The sequence below is a fragment of the Hemibagrus wyckioides genome, linkage group LG28 (genome assembly GCF_019097595.1).
Source record: "Hemibagrus wyckioides isolate EC202008001 linkage group LG28, SWU_Hwy_1.0, whole genome shotgun sequence".
NCBI lineage: Eukaryota > Metazoa > Chordata > Actinopteri > Siluriformes > Bagridae > Hemibagrus > Hemibagrus wyckioides.
Genome location: NC_080737.1, coordinates 19,284,163 through 19,294,523, shown reverse-complemented (window position 1 = coordinate 19,294,523; position 10,361 = coordinate 19,284,163). Strand labels below are relative to the sequence as shown.

At 42.0% G+C, this 10,361-nt stretch overlaps 1 protein-coding gene across 1 annotated transcript in view; it reads right to left on the bottom strand.

Moving 5' to 3' along the window:
• Positions 1-1,218, bottom strand: part of LOC131348483 (nucleus accumbens-associated protein 2) — a 38,164-nt gene extending 36,946 nt beyond the window's left edge. Inside the window, exon 1 of the mRNA XM_058383491.1 lies at positions 763-1,218. The gene's annotated coding sequence lies outside the window, so the exon portion shown is untranslated. The remainder of the gene's footprint in view (positions 1-762) is intronic.
• Between the last annotated feature and the right edge of the window lie 9,143 nt (positions 1,219-10,361).

The window sequence follows — 10,361 nt, the reverse complement described above, 5'->3', positions numbered from 1 at the left end:
GAATCCCAGAGGAACCCTGCAGCTCACTGTGAAACCCCTCGCTCCAGCCTCGTGCTGCGGTTCGAATCATCTCAACCTCGGATGCTGGGTTTCTGACAGGAATCTTTAAATAAACTCATTTAAACATTCCAGCACAGTCTGTGAGAATTACTCAAATATTATTATTAGTCTTTTATTTACTTTAGAGCACGATCTCGCAGCTATCCTCTGATTCGTCCTTAAAGCTGCTCTTGAACTTTACAGAGAACTAAATAGCAAAGGTTCCTCTTTTCTTTAAAAAAAAACTCCCATCAGAACCATCATTGATCCGGAGAATCCCAGAGGAACCCTGAGGCTCACTTCTCTCCTAACTTCTCTCCTAACTTCACTCCTGGTCATCAGGTCAGTTTGAGTGGGTCAGCAGAAGCTCGTGTTCAGCTTGTAAGGAGATAAATGTCTGCCTCTAAACTCTATTTCGATGCACAAAGCTGTGAAGTGACACGGTGTGGAGAAAACTGTCAACATTCCAGCACACTCTGAGTGAAGGACTTCATTATTTATTTTTTGTTTTTTAATTTATTTTAGGACGCAAACTTGCAGCTATGTATATACATATATATATATATATATATATTTTTTTTTTTTCAAAATTCGAAACCCAAAAAGCAGGAACAATAATAAATAAAAGACACGCACAACAAACACTGATGGAAAATAAAGACTAAATACAACAACGATAATAAATAATAAATTGCGCTTTTTTTCTTTTCTTTAAATACTCACATAAATCAGTGAAGTAGGAAATTAAACATGGCACCCATCATGCGTCACGCAGGCAGAGAAGCCAGAAACGGCGCGCGCTGAAATGTTGATTGCGTCACTGCGGCTCGAGCCGCGAGCCCGAACTTTGCGCGAAAAGAAAAAAAAAGCAAAGAAAGAAAGACAAAAATGAGAGAGAGAGAGAAAAAAAAAGAAAAGAAGAACGGCAGCACGCGCGCTTCACTTCGCTTCACTTCGCCTCACTCGGTGTGCACGCTGTGCGCTGTCCCGCACGCTCGCGCTCTCTCTCCATCTCTCTCTCTCTCTCTCTCTCTCTCCCCACTTCACTTCCAGAAAGCTTGATTTGCACCACTGCGTCACAATCCCTGCTGTAAAGTTTGCCTTCACTTAAACTTCTCTCTCTCTCTCTCTCTCTCTCTCTCTCTCTCTCTCTCTCTCTCTCCAGGAAGTGATTTGCAGCTCCTCACATGGAGAGCGTATGACATCATGCTACAGTCCTGTAGGGAGTGTGTTTGTGTTTTAAAGGTACAGCTCCGAGTCTGTGTGTTTTCTCTCTTTTCTCAGATAGACAGATGGATCGATCGTTAGATGGATGGATAAATAGATAGAGGGAACTGTATTGTGATTGCACAGTACAGGAGCTCAGCAGTGATCAGGTGTGCGCTCAGGAGAAAGGATGCTCGGATGCTCAGGGTGCGGGACAAGACCCCGGCTTTCACACCGTCAGTTAGCTCTACAGCTTCTTCTTCTTCTTCTTCTTCTTCTTTACCTCCTCACACCCTCCTTACTCTGCATTTTCTACATTATGTAAAGATTAAAACTCCACATGCTGCATGGATGAAGGAGTTGCTGCAGAGTAACCTGCAGAAGTTCATTATTTCCCTATAACCATCCATCATGCCATATTTCTATCCCTTTATAACTATATTATAAACTATGTAATGTGAACTTAATGACCACAAAACAAGTTCACATTCTCGCTTCATACGTCACGGCAGATCTAAACACTTGTTTCCTCTCTTTTTCCTTTTTTGTAAAAAAAAACAAAAACAAAAAACTCATGTTACTGATGATGAAGATGAAGGAAAGTTTAAAGCAGTTGCTCCTCTGACACTGGAGACTCCTTCCATAAATGTTAAATATGCAATAAGCGATTTTTTAAAGATCCATCACGTGTTCTATATAAAGTCTGTGACTGAGCTGTTGCTATAGAAACACTAGGGGTGTGACCATCAGAGCTGCTGTTAGAGAAAATTAATCAACACCTTCTGACCAATCGCTTTTACTAAGAGCTTTGATCCAGGTGAGGGCAGCAGTGGGTCAGTAACCTATGTGGTTTAAGTGTGTACTCAGTGTGTACTGAGTGTATAGTGAGTGTGTACTGAGTGTGTACTGAGTGTATAGTGAGTGTGTACTGAGTGTTTACTGAGTGTATAGTGAGTGTTCTGAGTGTGTACTGAGTGTGTACTGAGTGCATAGTGAGTGTGTACTGAGTGTGTACTGAGTGTGTACTGAGTGCATAGTGAGTGTGTACTGAGTGTGTACTGAGTGCATAGTGAGTGTGTACTGAGTGTGTACTGAGTGTGTACTGAGTGTGTACTGAGTGTTTACTGAGTGTATAGTGAGTGTGTTCTGAGTGTGTACTGAGTGCATAGTGAGTGTGTACTGAGTGTGTTCTGAGTGTATAGTGAGTGTGTTCTGAGTGTGTACTGAGTGTATAGTGAGTGTGTACTGAGTGTATAGTGAGTGTGTACTGAGTGTGTACTGAGTGTATAGTGAGTGTGTACTGAGTGTGTACTGAGTGTATAGTGAGTGTGTACTGAGTGTGTACTGAGTGTATAGTGAGTGTGTACTGAGTGTGTACTGAGTGTATAGTGAGTGTGTACTGAGTGTGTACTGAGTGTATAGTGAGTGTGTACTGAGTGTATAGTGAGTGTGTTCTGAGTGTGTACTGAGTGTATAGTGAGTGTGTTCTGAGTGTGTACTGAGTGCATAGTGAGTGTGTTCTGAGTGTTTACTGAGTGTATAGTGAGTGTGTTCTGAGTGTGTACTGAGTGCATAGTGAGTGTGTTCTGAGTGTGTACTGAGTGTATAGTGAGTGTGTACTGAGTGTGTTCTGAGTGTATAGTGAGTGTGTACTGAGTGTATAGTGAGTGTGTACTGAGTGTGTACTGAGTGTATAGTGAGTGTGTACTGAGTGTGTACTGAGTGTATAGTGAGTGTGTTCTGAGTGTGTACTGAGTGCATAGTGAGTGTGTACTGAGTGTGTACTGAGTGTATAGTGAGTGTGTACTGAGTGTATAGTGAGTGTGTACTGAGTGTGTACTGAGTGTATAGTGAGTGTGTACTGAGTGTGTACTGAGTGTATAGTGAGTGTGTACTGAGTGCATAGTGAGTGTGTACTGAGTGTGTACTGAGTGTGTTCTGAGTGTGTACTGAGTGTATACTGTGTGTTCTGAGTGTGTACTGAGTGTGTTCTGAGTGTGTACTGAGTGTATAGTGAGTGTTCTGAGTGTTTACTGAGTGTATAGTGAGTGTGTTCTGAGTGTGTACTGAGTGCATAGTGAGTGTGTACTGAGTGTGTTCTGAGTGTGTACTGAGTGTATAGTGAGTGTAGTGAGTGTGTTCTGAGTGTGTACTGAGTGCATAGTGAGTGTGTTCTGAGTGTGTACTGAGTGCATAGTGAGTGTGTTCTGAGTGTGTACTGAGTGCATAGTGAGTGTGTACTGAGTGTGTACTGAGTGTGTACTGAGTGTATAGTGAGTGTGTACTGAGTGTGTACTGAGTGCATAGTGAGTGTGTACTGAGTGTGTACTGAGTGTGTACTGAGTGTATAGTGAGTGTGTACTGAGTGTGTACTGAGTGCATAGTGAGTGTGTACTGAGTGTGTACTGAGTGTGTACTGAGTGTATAGTGAGTGTGTACTGAGTGTGTACTGAGTGTATAGTGAGTGTGTACTGAGTGTGTTCTGAGTGTGTACTGAGTGTGTACTGAGTGTGTACTGAGTGTGTACTGAGTGTGTACTGAGTGTGTACTGAGTGTGTTCTGAGTGTGTACTGAGTGTGTACTGAGTGTATAGTGAGTGTGTTCTGAGTGTGTACTGAGTGTGTACTGAGTGTGTACTGAGTGTATAGTGAGTGTGTACTGAGTGTGTACTGAGTGCATAGTGAGTGTGTACTGAGTGTGTACTGAGTGTATAGTGAGTGTGTACTGAGTGTGTACTGAGTGCATAGTGAGTGTGTACTGAGTGTGTACTGAGTGTATAGTGAGTGTGTACTGAGTGTGTACTGAGTGTGTACTGAGTGTATAGTGAGTGTGTACTGAGTGTGTTCTGAGTGTGTACTGAGTGTATAGTGAGTGTGTACTGAGTGTATACTGAGTGTGTTCTGAGTGTGTACTGAGTGTGTTCTGAGTGTGTACTGAGTCTATATTGAGTGTGTTCTGAGTGTGTACTGAGTGTATAGTGAGTGTGTACTGAGTGTATAGTGAGTGTGTACTGAGTGTATAGTGAGTGTGTACTGAGTGTGTACTGAGTGTATAGTGAGTGTGTACTGAGTGTATAGTGAGTGTGTACTGAGTGTATAGTGAGTGTGTACTGAGTGTGTTCTGAGTGTGTTTATAGTGTGTACTGAGTGTGTTCTGAGTGTGTACTGAGTGTATAGTGAGTGTGTACTGAGTGTATAGTGAGTGTGTACTGAGTGTATAGTGAGTGTGTACTGAGTGTGTTCTGAGTGTGTTTATAGTGTGTACTGAGTGTGTTCTGAGTGTGTACTGAGTGTATAGTGAGTGTGTACTGAGTGTATAGTGAGTGTGTACTGAGTGTATAGTGAGTGTGTACTGAGTGTGTACTGAGTGTGTTCTGAGTGTGTACTGAGTGTATAGTGAGTGTGTACTGAGTGTATAGTGAGTGTGTACTGAGTGTATAGTGAGTGTGTACTGAGTGTGTTCTGAGTGTGTTTATAGTGTGTACTGAGTGTGTTCTGAGTGTGTTCTGAGTGTGTTCTGAGTGTGTACTGAGTGTATAGTGAGTGTATAGTGAGTGTGTACTGAGTGTATAGTGAGTGTATAGTGAGTGTGTACTGAGTGTATAGTGAGTGTGTACTGAGTGTATAGTGAGTGTGTACTGAGTGTATAGTGAGTGTGTACTGAGTGTGTTCTGAGTGTGTACTGAGTGTATAGTGAGTGTATAGTGAGTGTGTTCTGAGTATATAGTGAGTGTGTTCTGAGTGTGTACTGAGTGTATAGTGAGTGTGTTCTGAGTGTGTACTGAGTGTATAGTGAGTGTGTACTGAGTGTGTTCTGAGTGTATAGTGAGTGTGTTCTGAGTGTGTACTGAGTGTGTTCTGAGTGTATAGTGAGTGTGTACTGAGTGTGTTCTGAGTGTGTTTAGAGTGTGTACTGAGTATGTACTGAGTGTATACTGAGTGTATACTGTGTGTATTCTGAGTGTGTTCTGAGTGTGTACTGAGTGTATACTGAGTGTGTTCTGAGTGTGTACTAAGTGTGTACTGAGTGTGTGCTGAGTGTGTACTGAGTGTGTACTGAGTGTGTACTGAGTGTATACTGTGTGTGTTCTGAGTGTATACTGTGTGTGTTCTGAGTGTGTACTGAGTGTGTTCTGAGTGTGTACTGAGTGTGTACTGAGTGTGTGCTGAGTGTGTACTGAGTGTGTACTGAGTGTGTTTAGAGTGTGTACTGAGTATGTTCTGAGTGTATACTGTGTGTATTCTGAGTGTGTACTGAGTATGTTCTGAGTGTATACTGAGTGTGTTCTGAGTGTGTACTGAGTGTGTACTGAGTGTGTTCTGAGTGTGTTTATAGTGTGTACTGAGTGTGTTCTGAGTGTGTACTGAGTGTATAGTGAGTGTGTACTGAGTGTATAGTGAGTGTGTACTTAGTGTATAGTGAGTGTGTACTGAGTGTATAGTGAGTGTGTACTGAGTGTGTACTGAGTGTATAGTGAGTGTGTACTGAGTGTATAGTGAGTGTGTACTGAGTGTATAGTGAGTGTGTACTGAGTGTGTTCTGAGTGTGTTTATAGTGTGTACTGAGTGTGTTCTGAGTGTGTTCTGAGTGTGTACTGAGTGTATAGTGAGTGTATAGTGAGTCTATAGTGAGTGTGTACTGAGTGTATAGTGAGTGTATAGTGAGTGTGTACTGAGTGTATAGTGAGTGTGTACTGAGTGTATAGTGAGTGTGTACTGAGTGTATAGTGAGTGTGTACTGAGTGTGTACTGAGTGTATAGTGAGTGTGTACTGAGTGTATAGTGAGTGTGTACTGAGTGTATAGTGAGTGTGTACTGAGTGTGTTCTGAGTGTGTTTATAGTGTGTACTGAGTGTGTTCTGAGTGTGTACTGAGTGTATAGTGAGTGTATAGTGAGTGTGTTCTGAGTATATAGTGAGTGTGTTCTGAGTGTGTACTGAGTGTATAGTGAGTGTGTTCTGAGTGTGTACTGAGTGTATAGTGAGTGTGTACTGAGTGTGTTCTGAGTGTATAGTGAGTGTGTTCTGAGTGTGTACTGAGTGTGTTCTGAGTGTGTACTGAGTGTGTACTGAGTGTGTACTGAGTATGTTCTGAGTGTATACTGTGTGTATTCTGAGTGTGTACTGAGTGTATACTGAGTGTATTCTGAGTGTATAGTGAGTGTGTTCTGAGTGTGTACTGAGTGTGTACTGAGTGTGTACTGAGTGTGTTCTGAGTGTGTACTGAGTGTATACTGTGTGTATTCTGAGTGTGTACTGAGTGTGTACTGAGTGTATACTGAGTGTGTTCTGAGTGTGTTTAGAGTGTGTACTGTGTGTGTACTGTGTGTGTACTGAGTGTGTACTGTGTGTGTACTGAGTGTGTACTGTGTGTTTACTGAGTGTGTACTGTGTGTGTTCTGAGTGTGTACTGAGTGTGTTTAGAGTGTGTACTGAGTGTGTACTGAGTGTGTTCTGAGTGTGTACTGAGTGTGTACTGAGTGTGTTTAGAGTGTGTACTCAGTGTGTACTGAGTGTATACTGTGTTTGTTCTGAGTGTGTTCTGAGTGTATACTGAGTGTGTTCTGAGTGTGTACTGAGTGTGTACTGAGTGTGTGCTGAGTGTGTACTGAGTTTGTACTGAGTGTATACTGTGTGTGTTCTGAGTGTATACTGTGTGTGTTCTGAGTGTGTACTGAGTGTATAGTGAGTGTGTACTGAGTGTATAGTGAGTGTGTTCTGAGTGTGTACTGAGTGTGTTTAGAGTGTGTACTGAGTGTGTACTGAGCATATAGTGAGTGTGTACTGAGTGTATAGTGAGTGTGTTCTGAGTGTGTACTGAGTGTGTTCTGAGTGTGTACTGAGTGTATACTGTGTGTGTACTGAGTGTATAGTGATTGTGTACTGAGTGTATAGTGAGTGTGTACTGAGTGTGTTCTGAGTGTGTACTGAGTGTATAGTGAGTGTGTACTGAGTGTGTACTGAGTGTATACTGTGTGTGTACTGAGTGTATACTGAGTGTATAGTGAGTGTGTACTGAGCATATAGTGAGTGTGTACTGAGTGTATAGTGAGTGTGTTCTGAGTGTATAGTGAGTGTGTACTGAGTGTGTTCTGAGTGTGTACTGAGTGTATAGTGAGTGTATAGTGAGTGTGTTCTGAGTGTGTACTGAGTGTGTACTGAGTGTATAGTGAGTGTGTACTGAGTGTATAGTGAGTGTGTTCTGAGTGTGTACTGAGCGTATAGTGAGTGTGTTCTGAGTGTGTACTGAGTGTATAGTGAGTGTGTTCTGAGTGTATAGTGAGCGTATAGTGAGTGTGTACTGAGCGTATAGTGAGTGTGTACTGAGTGTATAGTGAGTGTGTTCTGAGTGTGTACTGAGTGTGTTCTGAGTGTGTACTGAGTGTGTACTGAGTGTGTTCTGAGTGTGTACTGAGTGTATAGTGAGTGTGTACTGAGTGTGTACTGAGTGTATACTGAGTGTATACTGAGTGTGTTCTGAGTGTGTACTGAGTGTATAGTGAGTGTGTTCTGAGTGTGTACTGAGTGTATAGTGAGTGTGTTCTGAGTGTGTACTGAGTGTGTACTGAGTGTGTTCTGAGTGTGTACTGAGTGTATAGTGAGTGTGTACTGAGTGTGTACTGAGTGTGTTCTGAGTGTGTACTGAGTGTATACTGAGTGTATAGTGAGTGTGTACTGAGTGTGTACTGAGTGTATAGTGAGTGTGTACTGAGTGTATAGTGAGTGTGTTCTGAGTGTATAGTGAGTGTATAGTGAGTGTGTACTGAGTGTGTACTGAGTGTATAGTGAGTGTGTTCTGAGTGTATAGTGAGTGTATAGTGAGTGTGTTCTGAGTGTATAGTGAGTGTGTTCTGAGTGTATAGTGAGTGTATAGTGAGTGTGTTCTGAGTGTGTTCTGAGTGTATAGTGAGTGTGTACTGAGTGTATAGTGAGTGTGTACTGAGTGTGTACTGAGTGTATAGTGAGTGTGTTCTGAGTGTATAGTGAGTGTGTTCTGAGTGTATAGTGAGTGTGTTCTGAGTGTATAGTGAGTGTGTTCTGAGTGTATAGTGAGTGTATAGTGAGTGTGTTCTGAGTGTATAGTGAGTGTGTACTGAGTGTGTTCTGAGTGTATAGTGAGTGTGTTCTGAGTGTATAGTGAGTGTGTTCTGAGTGTATAGTGAGTGTGTACTGAGTGTGTACTAGTGTATAGTGAGTGTGTACTGAGTGTATAGTGAGTGTGTTCTGAGTGTATAGTGAGTGTGTTCTGAGTGTGTACTGAGTGTATAGTGAGTGTATACTGAGTGTGTTCTGAGTATGTACTGAGTGTATAGTGAGTGTGTTCTGAGTGTGTACTGAGTGTATAGTGAGTGTGTTCTGAGTGTGTACTGAGTGTATAGTGAGTGTGTTCTGAGTGTATAGTGAGTGTGTACTGAGTGTGTACTGAGTGTATAGTGAGTGTATAGTGAGTGTGTTCTGAGTGTATAGTGAGTGTGTTCTGAGTGTATAGTGAGTGTATAGTGAGTGTGTTCTGAGTGTGTTCTGAGTGTATAGTGAGTGTGTTCTGAGTGTATAGTGAGTGTGTACTGAGTGTATAGTGAGTGTGTTCTGAGTGTATAGTGAGTGTGTTCTGAGTGTGTTCTGAGTGTATAGTGAGTGTATAGTGAGTGTGTTCTGAGTGTATAGTGAGTGTGTTCTGAGTGTATAGTGAGTGTGTTCTGAGTGTATAGTGAGTGTATAGTGAGTGTGTTCTGAGTGTGTTCTGAGTGTATAGTGAGTGTGTTCTGAGTGTGTTCTGAGTGTATAGTGAGTGTGTTCTGAGTGTATAGTGAGTGTGGTCTGAGTGTATAGTGAGTGTGTTCTGAGTGTATAGTGAGTGTATAGTGAGTGTGTTCTGAGTGTGTTCTGAGTGTATAGTGAGTGTGTACTGAGTGTTCTGAGTGTGTACTGAGTGTGTACTGAGTGTATAGTGAGTGTGTTCTGAGTGTATAGTGAGTGTATAGTGAGTGTGTACTGAGTGTATAGTGAGTGTGTTCTGAGTGTATAGTGAGTGTGTACTGAGTGTATAGTGAGTGTGTTCTGAGTGTATACTGAGTGTGTTCTGAGTGTGTACTGAGTGTATAGTGAGTGTATACTGAGTGTGTTCTGAGTGTGTACTGAGTGTATAGTGAGTGTGTTCTGAGTGTGTACTGAGTGTATAGTGAGTGTGTTCTGAGTGTATAGTGAGTGTGTACTGAGTGTGTACTGAGTGTGTACTGAGTGTATAGTGAGTGTGTACTGAGTGTGTACTGAGTGTATAGTGAGTGTGTTCTGAGTGTATAGTGAGTGTGTACTGAGTGTGTACTGAGTGTGTACTGAGTATATAGTGAGTGTGTTCTGAGTGTATAGTGAGTGTTTACTGAGTGTGTACTGAGTGTATAGTGAGTGTGTTCTGAGTGTGTTCTGAGTGTATAGTGAGTGTATAGTGAGTGTGTTCTGAGTGTGTTCTGAGTGTATAGTGAGTGTGTTCTGAGTGTGTACTGAGTGTGTACTGAGTGTATAGTGAGTGTGTTCTGAGTGTATAGTGAGTGTATAGTGAGTGTGTACTGAGTGTGTACTGAGTGTATAGTGAGTGTGTTCTGAGTGTGTACTGAGTGTATAGTGAGTGTATAGTGAGTGTGTTCTGAGTGTGTACTGAGTGTATAGTGAGTGTGTTCTGAGTGTATAGTGAGTGTGTACTGAGTGTGTACTGAGTGTATAGTGAGTGTGTTCTGAGTGTGTACTGAGTGTATAGTGAGTGTGTACTGAGTGTATAGTGAGTGTGTTCTGAGTGTATAGTGAGTGTGTACTGAGTGTGTACTGAGCGTTTACTGAGTGTATAGTGAGTGTATAAGGAGTGTGTTCTGAGTGTGTTTATAGTGTGTACTGAGTGTGTTCTGAGTGTATAGTGAGTGTGTTCTGAGTGTATAGTGAGTGTGTTCTGAGTGTATAGTGAGTGTGTACTGAGTGTGTTCTGAGTGTATAGTGAGTGTATAGTGAGTGTGTACTGAGTGTGTACTGAGTGTATAGTGAGTGTGTACTGAGTGTGTTCTGAGTGTATAGTGAGTGTATAGTGAGTGTGTTCTGAGTGTGTACTGAATGTGTACTGAGTGTATAGTGA